This window comes from Typopeltis vanoorti, chromosome 7 (genome assembly GCF_054136105.1).
Source record: "Typopeltis vanoorti isolate ZY-2024b chromosome 7, IOZ_Tvanoo_1.0, whole genome shotgun sequence".
NCBI classification, from domain to species: domain Eukaryota; kingdom Metazoa; phylum Arthropoda; class Arachnida; order Uropygi; family Thelyphonidae; genus Typopeltis; species Typopeltis vanoorti.
Window position 1 is genome coordinate 111,373,539 of NC_143555.1, and position 16,590 is coordinate 111,390,128.

At 39.9% G+C, this 16,590-nt stretch overlaps 1 protein-coding gene and 1 pseudogene across 1 annotated transcript in view; both read right to left on the bottom strand.

The window, feature by feature from the left end:
* Window positions 1–16,590, bottom strand: part of LOC150104968 (inactive dipeptidyl peptidase 10-like) — a 507,986-nt gene that overhangs the window by 314,449 nt on the left and 176,947 nt on the right. The window lies entirely within an intron of this gene.
* LOC150104969 (U2 spliceosomal RNA) lies at window positions 8,274–8,390 on the bottom strand (annotated as a pseudogene).

Below are 16,590 nucleotides of genomic sequence, written 5' to 3' on the forward strand. Positions count from 1 at the left end.
TGTCCGATTATTACTATACATTCTTTCGAAATTTCTGTTCAATTGATTCACAACCTATTATTGTCAAAATGTCTTATCTAAATTAAAAATTAAAACATTTTCTCACATGCTCAAATTTTAAGTTCATGTCTAAGTTAAGTTCCAAAAACTTACTTAAGATATTTATTATTCGAGACAACAACAACAACGTTACTGGTTTGCTGGGTGAAGAATAAAATGCTTTTTGTTTTCCCCTTTGTCTGTGTCGAGAAGCTTGATGGGGGAATGGGGGTTTGTGAGCCTTATGCTCACACTTTATTTACTATAGGGTTAGCTCTGTTCTGCTGAGAGCAGGATTGCCTTGGGTCTTTTATGTTTGTGATAGTCATGTTCACTGTAACTGGAAGCTTGTCTGACTAGTGGGTTAGGATGAGAGTGTGCTTTGCTGAAGAATTTTTTGGCTTGGTCCTGAAGGAGGGAATGGATGTCTGGGGTTCTGGTTTCTCTATGGATATGCGTGTTTCTGATGAACCATGGGGCATTCAGGATCATCCGAAGGCACTTGTTTTGTATCCTCTGTAGTTTCAGGATGTTGGATTTGGATGTGTGACTCCATGTAGGGGATGCATATGTGATAACTGGTCGTATTACCATCTGGTACAGTAACAGCTTGTTGCGTGTATTCAGTTTGCTGTTGCGGTTGATCAGGGGGTAGAGCTGGGCTCTGGCTCTGGATGTCTTTGTGCCTATGAGTTTGATGTGGCTGTTGAAATTTAGTTTATGGTCCAGCTGTACTCCTAGGTATCTGGCTTCAGTCTGCCAAGGTATCTTTTTTCCGAGGAGATGAATGTCGTCTTGGATGAGGGCTTTGCGTCTGGTGAATAGTATAGCTGTGCTTTTGTGGGGGTTTACTTGTATCCTCCAGTCCGAGAACCATTTCTCTAGTGTTGTGATAGTTTCCTGTAAACGACTGATCGCCAGGTGTGGGCGGAGAGATCTTGTCATTATGGCTGTGTCGTCCGCGTATAGGGCTGTGATGGTGGTCCTTGGGTTCTGTGGGATGTCGGCCACATAGATTGGAAGAGTAGGGGAGCCAGCAGGAAACCCTGTGGAACACCTGCCAGGATTTTGCGCCTAGTTGAGATGGTGCCATTTATTTTTACCTGCATGGATCTGTCAGTGAGGTATGATTTTATTAGTTTGATAAGGTTTTTGGTATGTTGGCCTGTATGAGTTTGTAGAGTAGTCCTTGATGCCATACCTCGTCGAAGGCCTTTGCAACATCCAGAAAAACTGCGGCTGTGTGCAGGTTCCAGTTGTAACCTTATGTGATGTACTCCACTAGTCGGTGTATTTGTTGCACTGTGCTGTGTTCACGGCGGAAGCCAAATTGTTCGTTTGGTATTATTCCTAGTTTGTCTGATTCTTCTTGTAGTCTTGAGAGCATGATTTTTTCACCAATCTTTCCTAAGTTGGATAGAAGGCTGATGGGACGGTAGCTTTGAGGGAGTTGTGGATTGTTTCCTGGCTTTTTAATTGGTATGATGTCTGCAGCTTTCCATGCAATGGGGAAGTGTTGTATCCTCAGTATTGCATTCGTTATGTTAACCAGGTGCACAATAGCCTTTCGAGGAAGCAGTTTGATGATTCTGTTTGTGATTCCATCAGGACCAGGAGCTTTTTTGTTATTAAGATGTTTTATGATGTTGGTTATTTCCATTGGGGTAGTGGGGGTGATGCTGCCTGGGTTGTCTGTGGTCAGGTTTAAAGTACGCTTGACCTGCTGGTGGATTTTATAAATGTGGGTGATGTTTATGTTGTCATATGATGGCCTGCATTGCTTTTCTAGGTTGTCCGCTATTGCTCCTGCTTTTTCTGTATCAGTCAGTGCAGTTCCATGTGCGGTCTGCATGGGGGGTAATGGGTTGCGTTTGGTGCGCAGGGTCTTCAAAAATTTCCATATTGTGTGATCTTCTGGGTTAACTGATGAGAGTTTATTTTCCCAATCTTGATTCCTGTGGTTTATAAGTGCTATTCTCACTTGGTTGGTCAAGTTGTTCAGTATTTTCTTGTCCTGTGGGGCTCTTGTGTTGTGGTATCTTTTCCTGGCTTTGTTTTTTGTTCTGATTAGTTCCATGATGTTTTCTGGGAGCCATCTGGTTGGGTGCTTGGATGTGGTTTTGGTGACTGCTTCTAATGCTTTTTGATTTGGTGTGTTAGATTGTTTACTGCTTCATCTATTTCTTCAATTTTTCGGATGGTGGGTGCAGGGCCGATGTATTCTGGTAGGATTTTTGCAAGCTTTTCCCATGAAATGAAGGTGTGCTGGGGAGCCAGTTGTTCTTGCGTGCCAAGTTTGATCAGGACTGAGTTGTGGTCAGATGATAATTCATTGATTGTCTCTAGTTGGTACTGGTAACTGATGTTTTTAAGGATAGCTATGTCGAGTACATCTGATCTTCCATTTGGGCTGTAGTGAGTGTGCTCAGTGGGTCCTGCTACCACAGCTGAGTTAAGTGTTGGGTAGTTGTGTAGGATGCGTCCACTTCTGTTATTTGTGGTGCTGAACCATGCTGTGTGTTTAGCGTTCACGTCTCCTGCTATGATGGTCTGGTCAGTGGTGCCAAGGATGGCATCCAGGTCTGCTGTCAGTAGAGGGTTGCTTGGAGAGTTGTACGCAGCATATATCTTGATGCTTCCAGCGTTGTTTGTGTAGACTTGAATACCTGTAATCTCCAGGTGGGTAGTCTGTGGGTTGAATATGGCATTGTGGTGGAGATATGGTTTGATGTAGATGGCAGTGCCTCCCCCTCTGGTGCTGAGTCTATCCGTTCGGTACATCGTGTATTATTCGAGATCCCTAGCGTTAAAATTCAAATATAATCATTATTGAAAATAATAAAAGGTGTTATTTTATAACACGATTTACAATTTTTAAAATTTTCTAACCTATTAATAATATTAAAATAATTAATTAATATATATTGTTTTATAATTTTTATAATTTATTCTTATATTAAGATTATAAATTGATGATATAATTAATTTATGTAGTTAAATCCAACTAGCACCTTATTTATTCGAATCCTAATGAGGAAATATGAGGGCTGAAATTCGACTAATGTGGTTCTAAGGGTGAATATTAAGCTGCCGATTCTTCGAGACCGTTTTAATTCTGGATTAAATGTTATAATAGACTAAGGAAAAACAGAAAAGGATAACTTTAACAGAATATTAATAATTAATAACGCTTTAAAGAATAAAAAAATTAAATAATCATAATTCTTAAAAATGCTTTAGGGTATCGTAGGCGCTGATATTTTTCTCAGCTTAGTTCACTGCGGGAATTATTATGAGGTGAGATTTACGTAATGGAAACTGCTTTTTGTGCAACAATGATTGCTTCTTTACAATTTCACGCAGCCAGTAGTACACTCGATTGATGAACTTTGTGGTGTTATTAAAATATATATATATATTTTAGTAATGTGTAAAGCTAAATTGGCTTACTTTACCATAAATAAAATATCTCTATAGAGAATATTATGGATCCATCAATATTTTATAATTAACTGTAGAAAAACGTAAAATTTTCAAAATTGACTTATAAGTTTCTTTCTCCATTTGATTTTAAAATATCGATGGTTCCTAAATCTACTCGATCGAGTAGATTTAGTTGAAATTATGGCCTAAGCAGCAAGGCTATGAGCTCAGTATATTACAATTTTATTTATTTATTTTTAATTTAATTTCAACCACGAAAGGTTATCAACCTATAGTACATTACATTGTTTAGTACGATGGGGGGAGGGGGGGGGTTCGGTTTCCGATCAGTAAAGGTTAAGTCTGTTTGTTCTTTGCCCAGTTTACCTACGAGATGGAAAACTCAACCATTGAATCTGAGTTAAGCCAGTGCAAGACTGATTAATTCAAATTCAATTTTTATGTGAATCCTTAGCCCATGAACGATTACAAACTCATCTTAAATAAATACCTTAGATGGTTAGGGATGGGTTATCCGTAAAACCATACTCCAGAGGCCAAAGAAAAATGTTTGATTTATCCACCATCACCAGTCTATGCCCATACAGGAAACACACATGTCCACAATGGGAGCCAAACCACCTTGTTTGGAAAGAAAAATACTATATATTCGACTAACCAGGTAAAGTTTCGCCTGAAAAACCGGAGGCAGAATTCAGACCCAGGTATTTCCAACCAAAGGACAAATATTGAATGATCTTTCTTTTTATTTCCATATAGGGAGTTGAATAATTTGTTCTTATTAATAGTGCATACTTATTATAATAATAAATATGCATATTAAATACCAGTTATGATTTTTTTTTATTCTGTGCTGCATCGAACAGAAAGCGATTAAAGGTTTCTCATATGGAATAAATTAGTGAATTGAATCTTAAAAGATGGAATTTTGAGGCTTTCCTGCATAGTATATCAAAATTGATATAATAAACAGACTGAGAATTGCAATTTCGTTGCCATTTCCAAATGTGTTTTGCAATCATCTTTTAAATACAAAAAAAGTGTTCGTTCAGAGAGAACACGTAAAAATGCGACAGTAGATCTCCGCTTTTATGTCCTAAGCTCGTTACGCAAGCTGTCGTAACTCGAACTCAAAATTTCCATACACTCAATGTAATAAATTGTGGTTACGTTCTTAAAAATGCATATTGCTTAAAATATATAATATTGACTGAAGGAGCACTCAGATAATGAAATAGTAAAGAAACAGATTTATTTAATCAAGCAAAAAGTGAAAAATACTGCACGATTTACTGCTTAAAGTTTCTTAAAATTAGAATCTCAAATTAATCCAATCAGCTAACGCCTTTTACTCCCATATAGGGAGTAGGGAAAGCAGTGTAGGTCTATCTAGGAGACTGATGGAGTAGTTCAATCTCCACTAATCAGAGATAGGTGGCCCAAAAACGATCACTAATTATACACAGCATCCGGTGAAGAGATGCGACTAGCAAGTGCCTCCATCTCGTGGTCATTAATCCTAACACTGTGTTTAACTGTCTGAAAATAGTAAAGGTTCTACGGTCGATTTTCTTGAGTTTACAGGTCGAAAAACCGAGTTTCAGGGAGAAAAAAAACCACTTGCCCTTGCCAGACATCGACTAACTCGGGAATCGGCTGAAAAAAGGCTTAATAAAAGTTTCTTAGTCGATGACTAGAATGGAACTCTTTCTTCGGGTGATCTAGCTCTGTGGATGGCACACGCCACTTCCACTAAGCTAAACAGGTACAGACAAATTAGAATCTACATTAAGTATTTTTCTTTTTTTCTCGATAAATTTCGCCGTAGCATTAAAAGCATCTGTTCGGCGTAGGCAAGGCCTTCAAATCCGTTTTTCTCAAAACCTGATTTCTTTGAAACTGGAATTCAGATTGCAATTTTTCCCCAAGAATCTGCGTAATTCTGTGGAATGTAAAAGTTGGAGTAGTTTTTCCAACATCACCTTCTTCAGTAACAAAAGAAGGTGATGTTGTTCCTTGGTTTGTCATTTCGAAGTTATGCAATGGTAGACTCCTTAACAGCATTTTATTTGCGTCTTCACTAGAGACTTCTAGACCTAACCGAAAAGGCAAAGTTGTTGCATTTCAATTTCTTTCAAAATTCTCTTCGGATTGAGTTTGGCGAGTTCATTCATTCAAAACATCTCTAATGTTTTTTATAGCATCCAATTATTTTCGTCAAAAGACTTGAATCATTGGGTTATCCTTTTAATCGACTGCCTTTATCCAAGCTCAGAGAATCACAGCAACGGTTTAAAAATAAATGAATAAAAAAAATCCAGCAAATATCTATTATAATGATTTATGGTTTTATTGGATCCGAAATAACATCTTCCACCGCTCCCCCCCCAAAAAAGAAAGACTTTATCTCTGTCTATGATATCTTAAAACAATTTAAGAAAAACACCAGTCGACTATCACTTTAAAAATCAAGAGACACTGAAATTTGGAAGAAACCCAAGAAATTTTCTTCTTAGTTAAAAGAAGTCTATTCGGACAGTTTAGATAATGAATTTTAAACTCTTAAAATTCGTATTCGTGTTGCACGAGCAATTTTCTGTTACTTATGAAGTCGGGAACTAAAGTTGTAATAGAGGCTGCTTTATGATATTTCTTTAGCTGAATGATTGAACCTTTACTGTAAAACGTCCATATTAATTACTTTCTTCTGTATTGTTTGGAAAACATAAATAGATCCTTAAAATATAATATAATATATAATAATAACAACAAATGAGAAAGTACAGAGTCCAAAAAAAAAAACAATTTCCATTTTACAAAAGATGCAAATATAATAACAAATGAGTTACTATGTTAAAGTAGGTAGTCCAAAAAAATGAAGAACATTAAAGTACAAAGTTTAAAAAAAATTCCCATTTTATATATAATTTGTGAGTTCAACAAACTTCATCATTGGCCTGTAGAGTAAGATAGGCTGAGAGTCAGCAGATAGTAGGAGAGGAAATAAAGATAGAGTGCATAGTGGTAGAGTAAGTAAAAGAGGCCTCAGTTGACCTGTTTTAGCTGTTTGCTCCCCCCCCCCCCAGGGGCGCTTCTAAAACGGTCGTTGATTTTTCACTTTAAAAAAAAAAAGGAAAAATCCTAAAAAGGAAACATGTAACAAAACAAACAGAGAATAAATCTGGAGAAGGAATGGAAAGGTAAACTTAGAGGTGGAGGAAGGATCTGGCCCGAGTGATGCAGCTCACAAGGAACTGCACCGCCTCGCTGTAAGCCTTCGCTGCTCAGATTCTCAGGTCCTCCCCCACCTGTGGGAGCTAAAAACCAGTGAAGTTGAGTACAGAAATCCACAAGGTGGTTACTGTTCCTTTCTTTTGTTGTGGGCTGTTATGATTCTTTTGGCCACCTCACTTCCCTTGGCCATGTCTAGTTTGCAGAGAGCTATGTAGAACGCCGAAGCTGCCTCCTCGTCGATATCCAGGGCTACCTCTACTTGCTCAGGGGTGATTTTGCTGATGTCATCAACGAAGAGGTCACCCCATTTTGCACTGACGATGTCGGGTCCATATTTCCCTGTGAGGAGGATTTCGGGTTCTCCTACTTTATCTATTGCCTCTTTAAACTTTTCTGCCACCCCAGGCATACCTCTAAGGAGATGTTTTAGAGTCTCCCCTGCTTTTGCATGAGGGACTTCTCGGTGTTGGGTTTCAGATACTTTTGCTGTTTTAAGATTTGTCAGCTCTTCTTCCTAATGGCCGTTTGGAAGTTTTGGTGTTCGTCTGCATCTCTACTTCAGCTTCTTCTACTGTATCTGAATTGGCGATGTCTATATTGGCAGTGGTAGCTCCGCTTTCGTCCGTGGGAGTTACCGTGATGGTTTTTGCATTGCCAGTCTCTTCTGTTGGGATCGTATTGCTGGTCTCTGCAATTATGGTAGGTTTCCCTCCCTTACGAGACCTTTTCGTTGTCTTAGACATGGCGGCATGATCAGGAGTGGCCTCAAGAGGCGGAAACTCTTCCCGTGTTGTGACCTTTTCATTACTTGGTTTTGTTGCTGATGTGATTGCACCACCCATCCTCTCTCTGCGAGGGTTCTGGATGGGCAGGTGTCGACTTTGTGGTCAGTGACCCCACACTTCAAACAAGCTGCCTCGCACTTTTCTTGGTGTGGCCAATTTTTAGGCGGTTCCTGCATTTTATGCGAGGGCAGTCTGCCCCAAGATGATTGAAGGCACCACATCTAAAGCACTGCTTTTTGACGCCTGGGTAATTTACCATTACCCAGGCAGATCCTATGAGGACAAAGTTAGGAACTTCGGTCCTCATTTCAAGAGAGATGGTTACCTCCCCTGACTTCCACTCAGGATTGTCTGCTTCATTGTGAACCTGGATTTCCGGTACAACTCCCCACTTAGAGAATCCGCTATGAATTATATCGTTGTTCTCTGCATATTCTAGGGGAAATCGTGGTATCTTAAGGGTTCTCAGGATGTTCCCAACCATGAAGGGAGATACTTTTACTTTACCACAGTCAAACCCTTGGAGAAGCTTTTCTCTGGTCTCCATATTTTTGGTTACTACCTGGTATCTTCCTCCCCCATAAGGGGTAAATCCAAAAATGTTCTCTGCGCCGACGCAGTCTATGATAGCTTTCGCCATCACCCTTGCCGGTATTGTGGCGTCAACCTCAATTCCGAGGGTTCGCACACGCGGCAGAATGGAGGGCATGATCAGATGGGGGGAGCCTAACTATTCCCACCACCAAGTGTTTGATATTTCCCCCGGGGTTTAGGAAGTTCTGTAAATTTCCTGTTAAATATCGTGAAACCCGATGGGACTCGTACCGATATTAACGGTTAAGAACAGAAACTACACACTTGATCTTAGCCAAAAGGCCGAGAAGCGAAGTAATTGACATCAACGTAAGCAGCGTCAACGAAAGAAGGATCGCCCTGTATGATCAGCGATTATTCAACGCCAGGTAAGTCCCATATTATATATTTTATGAGTTCAACGTATCTCATCATTGGCCTGTGGAATAAGATAGGCTGAGATTCAGCAGATAGTAGGAGTAGGAAATAAAGATAGAGTGCATAGTAGTAGAGTAGATGAAAGAGGCCTCAGCTGACCTGTTTTAGCTGTTGACCCCCCAGGGGTGCTTCTAAAACGGTCGTTGATTTTTCACTTTTAAAAGGAAAAATCCTGAAAAGGAAAACAAAGGAGAGACTAAGCAAATTTAACAAATGTAAATAAATCTAAAGACTATGTGGAAAACAATTCTATAGAGGAATGAGTTTGCCGAGCAAACCCAGAACAGTATAAGCAGGAAAAGAAGGGAGATGACCTGGCCCGGAAGACCCCGCCTGAAAAGGGCTTGGGACCACCTCGACGTTGGCCTTCGCAGTCCGGGTTTGTTCAGGTCAACCCCAACCTGGGGACAGAAAAACTTTCAACTGCGAAAGAACTAGACATACCTGTGGGTTAAACGCTGATCAGGAAGGAAGATCGAGACAGCGTCAACACCTACAACTTGAAGGTGTTATAGGTGCAGACACAGCCGGATTCCCCCCTGTATGATCTGGCAGATGGTTGGTGGGTCGCACCATCTCCTCAGGAACCGCTCTTCTCTCCGTAAGTACCTTTCCTTCTCCAGGAAGCGGCGGAGGTAGGCTGAGAGACAGTTCTTAACACGGAGATAGATGCGATCCTCCTCGTTAAGAAGGTGTTTGTTCCTGATTTTCCAAATGTGGTGTTTAATCACATTTATTACGAAAATCAGGTGTTTCTTGTTTTTGGTTACTGGGGGGGGGGGAACTGTAGCAAGACTACTTCGGCGAATGTGAGCGCTGGGATCGCAAGCACCTCAGCCAGTCTGTGCCAAACACGGTGTGCTGGCGGGCAGTGAAAGAAGAGGAGCCCTACGGTTTCTATCGCGCCGCAGACGTCGTAGAAGGGGTTGCACGATCGCGGGTTTTAGGCTGATTTTACCAGTTTCACCGGGAGTCTGCCGTAGGCGATTCTCCAGGGTACGTCCCGGTGAAATGGTTGTCCCCAGCTGTTTTTTATGTTGTGAACAGCACCTCTTCGTTTGTGGCCAGATCGGGCTTTTCCCAGTCAAAGTTGTCGAAAATTTTCCAGTTCAGCTTGTTTGGGCTGAGCTGAAGCACTCGAACTCCATCCGTTGCCATTTTTTTGAAAAGTTTGCATATTGTGTAGTACCACTCTGGCACCGTCTCCGCACATGGTCCGGCGTGGCCAGTGGTCCTGAAGTAGGGTAGGAAAAATCCTATACAGTATCTAATGAGGTTGCCAGAAGGGTGATTCGCGAGCGCTTTCCGTATGGTTTGAGCTGTGTTGGTTAGGTGGCAGTATTTGAGGATTGGCAGGGCGAATCCCCCTTGTGTGTGTGGGGGGGGAAGATAGAGAAAGGCCCTGCGCACCTCGTGTTTCCTGTTGTTCCAGAAAAAATTAGTGATATGTTTGTGAAAGGCGTTGTCTTGTGTGTGTCTGTGATGTTTGTGAGGTTATGGTGTGCAGTAACATCGGTTTTAGGACTGTTTTGATAACTGTTGCTCTACCTTCGAATGATAGATAGTTGGGATTGAAGGGTTTGAGTTTTTCGCGACATATTTCTGTTAAGTTTTGTGTTTGCAACACTGGGGTCGCTAGGAAGGGAATTCCTAGTATTGTTAATGGGCCGGTTGTGGGTTTCAGACCATACGGAAGACTGGCAGGGCCGAATTTCCCATAAATTTTGATTCTTGTTTTTTCTGGGTTGGTGTGAAGACCACTGAGCACGCTGAACTCTCGCAGTATGCCAAAGAAGATGTAAATCGAGTCAGAATCCCGAAGGGTTCCGACAATGTTATCGGCATATATATATGATAGTTTTGCTCTGTTTGGAGCCTAAGGGCAGCAGTGTTCCTCTTACTTCCCGCGTCTCATCAATTTTTATTAGAAGAGGCTCTAGTACTAAAGAGAAAAGAGGGGGGCTAAGGGGCTTGCCGAACCCCTCTGCGTATGGGAATGGGTTCTGAAAGAAACCCATTAATCGCAATGTGCGTTGTTGTTTTACCGTACATGCTTTTGATTGCTTCCCTTACGCAGGCCGCCACTCCGACTTTCTCTAGGATATAGTGCACGAAGTTGTGCTTTGCACTATCGAACGCTTTTTCTAAGTCTACTGATACAAGTGCAAGTGGGAGTTCCTTGTTCGTCACAAGGCGAAGAAGGTCTCTTATCAGGAAGAGGTTGAGCTCCATCGATCTGCCCGGAACTCCGTATACTTGAGTGCTGGTTAGTACACTCCCAATGCCCAACTTCAGACGGTTACAAATCACTCTTGCGAATGATTTGTAGTCTGTGTTAGTCAAGGAAATGGGCCTCCAGCTACCCATGCTATTCAGGTCTCTCCGTTTCTTGGGGATGAAAATTGTGTACCCACTAACGAAGTCAGCAGGTACGTCACCAGTGAAAAGGAATCCGTTGAATAATGAGACCAGGATAGGCAAGATGAAGTTCCAGGCTGAGCGATAGAGCTCAACGCCTAGCCCATCCAGGCCAGGGGTTTTCCGCAGCTTAAGCTGTTTGTAGGCTCGAGTAACCTCTTCCGTAGTGATTGGTCTCTTTTGAAGAGTTCTGAGGTGTTCAGGCATGTTGTCAATGTTCCACACTCCGAAGTCGCCTGTCTCCTCAGCTTCGTCGGAATAGGTTCTCGTGTAATGCTGGGAAAATTGCTGCAGGATGTCTCCCGTGGTCGTGAGTGTTTGCCCGTTAACGTGAATTTGCCGAACTGTTTTCTCGTTTTGTGCTGCTATGCGCAGCTGGTTGTAAAAGGCGGCCGACGGTGTTTCCGCCTGCCGGAGAAACAGTCTGGTGCGAAAATCAAGCTCGGCGACTTTTTTTCGTCGAAGTGCCTCGAGTTCGATTTCCACGGCTTTAATAAGCGAATCGCTAGGAATACCGTTTCTCTGATTTGCCCGGTACCACCCTAGCTCTCGATACAGCTCTCTCATTTTTTTTCCTTTGCGCGTGAGCTATTTCTCTGGAGATGTTTTGGAAGAGCTCTTTTGCCTCGGTTTTGAACTGGGCCCACGCGTCCCAGTCCCAGTTGGCCCTTTTCCTTCCTTCGCATAGCAGCTGCAAATCCTTGCTATAAATTTTGGGGAAGCTTGGAGGCATTTTCCAGGGTTCTCTCGATGTTTCTACGACCTCGGGTAGTTCGATGTTCATCAGAACCATTTTATGATCTGTTATCGAGCTACCAACCGCTATATGCCTGACCGAAATAACTCATGGCCCTAGGTTCCTGAAGATATAAAGGCGGTCGAGTCGCGTTGCGACTCCTCCTCTCGCCCATGTGGTACCCACTGTGTCTGGATTATGTTCCTTTCAGATGTCAATGAGGTCGACATTATCACAGCACAGTTGCAGTTCCCTAGAGCCACCGGTACCGGAGTTGATGTTGCCACCAATTTTGTCAAATCTTACGTCAGCGATGCAGGTCCAGTCCCCCCCCCCCGGCGATGATATACTGAGCCCCGTGTAAATAGTGTTCTAGGGACGTGAAGAACCCGCTTCGCTGGTGGACGTTGCTAGGGGCATATGTACATTAAGGAAGCGGATGACTCTACCTCCAAACTTCCAGTCTATAGAGACTAGACGTTCTGCAGCATCTTTCTGTACATTGAAAAACCCACCTAGAATAGGCTGACGAACAAGGATTCCCACCCCCACTCGCACAGCGCTCTCCGAAACACCAAAAGCTCTGAACGGGGAAGCTTCTGAAGAAGAAGTGTGCCGAGGTATGCATTCTAAAATGAATACAAAAATCCTTATAAGGACTGGCTTAAAGGGGCGAAGCAAGAATGCTTTTCATATTCCCCGTTATCTGCAGCGGACAGTGTAGGGATAAGGTTATTGAGCTTAAGTTCTTAAAGTTCTTAAAAGAACTGGGCGATGGACTGAGTCCTTGACTCTTTATCCCGTCATCTGAATGAATTAAATCTGTGTGGATGGAGTGTTGTTGAGCTAAAAAGCTCTAGTCATGGCTCGGTAACGGCAACAGCCGAGCCTCTGTTAAAACTTCATTAGCTACAGCATTGCCATTTGTTACCCTTGAAGTCCTAAAAAGTACTCTCAATCTTCCGGTTATTGAGCTACGAAATCAAGAAATATTTAAATAAAAATATTTAAAAATATTATCAGTATGAAAATAAACTTTCATTTAAATTATTATTTTAAATAATTAATATAATTTCTTAAAAATTCCATTTTATTTTTAAAGTTACAATCTTATTCTATATAAATTATAAGATTTTATTTGATTTTACGGATCTCATAGTTTATACAAAACATATCACATTTAAGTATAACTTGAGAGTACTCGTAAGGCGATATAATTAATACAATCTTTTTTCTTTCTTTTTTTTTTTTTTGCTGATGTAGTAAATGTAACAGTTTTCGAATAGCTCTGCAGTTTTAAAGTTCGATAGCTGGATGAATAGGCTTTCTTTTAATCAATATCAAAAAAGCTGTTCGAAAAGCTTATTTTGGCATCGAATATCGACTCACTTAAAAAAAAAAAGAAAGAAAGAAACTGTGCTATAGTTTTCATAAATAATTTTGTTTATTCAAGAGAAAATCTGATATGTCCATCGTCCATGCTCACCATGTTTGACGGTGTATGGTTTTATTTTATTTATTTTAAAATGATTTATTTTAATCAGTACTTAGCTTAAAAAGACAAAAAGATCCGATGTTGATACAAGTGAACAAAATGTAGAGAAGACAATTGTTATATTTAACAAAAAAAAACGCATTTCAAACATTTATTATGGTGTCACATAAGTCCATTTTGAAGGGAACTGACATCTACTTTCTGTCAGCAAATATTCCTTCTTAGATTTACAGTCCCAATGAAATAATGTTGGATCCTTAACATCCACTATTTCTATACAGTATTAATTGTTTTGTTCAGAGTGATATGTACATAGAAACACTTCAGTAATAGTACACAAGAATTTTGAATTTAAATCTATTTTTCTCTCGAAAACATCCTGATTTCTTCTATAGCTCAGTCAATTCGACGATGCTCTATCGTTCGAAAAAAAAAACTCGGGTTCGAATCCAGTATGGCATGCGAAGTACTTAAGGGCTTTTCAAATAGAGGTAATTTAGCTAGTCTCGTACGAAATAGACAACACGTTCGTATAGACGAGACCTCGAGACCTTTGTTGAAAAGACCCGTGTTCGAATCCAGTTCTCATACAGTTCCAGTTCGAATCCGGTCTCATACGGAAGTGGAGGATTTACCCTTCCGGAAACTCGAGTTTTTCATCCACAAACCAGCTTAAACAGACATAGGATACTAACTGTGGAATAAAATCCACTAACAGCAATGCTTACGCATACTTCTTCCTCTATCATACCCTTCGATCTATACTTTAATATTAGTTTCTTACACCAATGGTAACAATAACTGACTCAAACATCCTCCTTGATTATCATTACATAAACTTTCTTTTAAGCTATTTTATTACAATTTCTGGCTGTCAATAATTTTCAATCTTCTGTTCTCACCAACAGACAACAAATGGATTTTCAAAAAATTGTTTCTCTTCTAATTCTCTCCAAGTTAAACGACGCTTCTTTTGGACACGTTTCTTTTTTATCTTTAGCACAAGTAGGTGCAACAGTTCATGCAAGCTTTAAATAACCCCCTCCTTACTTAGACGTAGCGTTTCTAGCGGCGTCGCTGTCACTGTTTCCAAAGACACAATCCATGCATCAACCTAGAAGGCTTATACAATAATCGATTGGGGCTGCCAAGACAATAGGTAAGATCTGTTACTTCTTCCAAAGTGTCGTCTGTAAAAATCTATCCAAAGTACTCAGACGACCTTGCAAACAAGATAAAGATTCGACAGTCGATTTTTCATTGAAAATAGTGAAGCATTTACTCCAGTAATTGTTTCGCGTCGACTTCCAAGAAGTTATTAAGAAACTGTAACGTTACCGAAATGGAAACTAGTCAATATAAACGAAGCTAGTGAAAGACGATAGAAATAATCTTCGATTGATGAAAATATACTACGTTCCCAAAAATACTGGGACACAAACATGAACATCTTCATGTAGATAATGAAGATAACTTCCATAGGAGAATTTGCAATGGCTTTCCTCATCCCACAGAAATGATCGTTTGGGTTATTTCAAAAATTAAAACTAACTAGTTCGGTGCCTATTACTTTCTTAAACCAAACTTTCCTTCCGATGTATATAGAAAAGGATTGAGATTGAGTTCATTGCTCCAGATAATGCTGTTCGTATCCTTCATTGTTCTTGTTTATAAACAAGAACAATAAGGCAAGTGCTCGCCAATTAGTTTGCTTGTGAATGATATAAATTAGCTTTTCAAAAAAAGGAAAGAACTTTGCCTTCTGCATATGAGACTGATAAGCTAGAGTCAGTTAAAAAGCTCTTATGAATGTTCTCTCCCTTTATGGAATTATACATAAGAAATGTTATGAATAGAATATAGATGTTCATTTGGGTTTATTAGAATTCGAATCCGTTTATTTTATTCGATAAAGGTTTTGCATACGGGAGCTCATCTAGGAACTCCCTATAGATGCAGTATGCTTCTTATGGTAGGTATAGTGGCTTTCTGTCACCAACTAGTTGAGTGATTCTGGAGCATTTGTAAATATGATTTTGTGATGATACGCGTGTGACTAAATTCTTTTGCACTTTTTATACCGAAATAGACAATTAGCCGTGACACACATCACCTCACAATGACAGAATCGGAAACAGTAATTAGTCAAATTAACCCCGACAAATTACCCAGATTAAAAACATGGAAGAAAAAGCCAAAAACTGCCTTCTGAAGATATATAACACTTCCTGGAATACAGGTAAACAGTCATAAATCTGGAAAACATCAGTCATTATGCCCATACTAAAATCTAACAAAAACCCAAGTGACTGTAAAAGCTACAGACCAATAGCTTTGACGAGCACTCTCTATAAAATAAACGAAAACATAATACATACTAGACTTATGTATTGGCTCTTAGAAAATAACAAGATCAACTTCTGCCAATCTGCACACAGGCCTCAAGTACAGAAGATCAATTGTTTTATCTTTGCCAGTCATACATGCCTTCCAAGAAAAACCACCAAAGAAGACAACAGCAATTTTCTTGGATCTTACAGCTGCCTTCGATCGTGTATGGAGATCAAAATTAATAAAAAAAAATTGCATACGATATACCGGAATAAGGGGGAACGTATTAATTTGGATTTCAGACATCATGAAAGGAAGAAACATGAAAATAAAAGTCAATGGAATTTATTCCAACACATAGCAAACTGGGGCTGGATTTCCACGAGGTTCTGTTTTAATCCCACTCTTATTTCTCATCTATATAAACAATATTGATCCTCACATCATAAATGACAGTATCACTACAAGAAACACTCGTATTAACCACAGTGAAAATTATTTAATTGTAAATATTTCATCCTAAGTATCTTAGGACATCATCAGTACAGTAGTTTAAACAATAATGGGAATAACATACGGTTAGGGCGCATTATTATAATAGAATCTCAATAAGAGTGCGTAACGTGTTACAGAAGTAGAAGTAAAAAAAAAAAAAGTATGCTATGCAGATGATATCGCGATCTGGCACACAAGCAGTAATCCTCAACAATAATTTGAAAAAGTCCTAAATAAATCAATGCAAAGCTTAGAAAGATGGGCAAAGGAATTTAAATTACAGATAAACCCGGAAAAAACAAAACTGAGTATCTTCTTCACTGATAGAAAAAATTGACCTCATAACAATCCCCCAAATCAAAATATATAATATCAAAATAGGAAAAACAGAGTCTCCGAATACTTAAGACACCTAAACTCTACATACTGAACTGAGATTTACAACTCATATTATAAATCTATCTAACTCTTCAAAACCTTAATATCATCAAATGCTTTGTGAAACAAAGTAGGGTGCAAAACCGAAGACACTCAAAACTACATATACGGCACTCATACGACCCACTATGGAATATGCGTCATCAATCTGGGCTCCAGCTTCT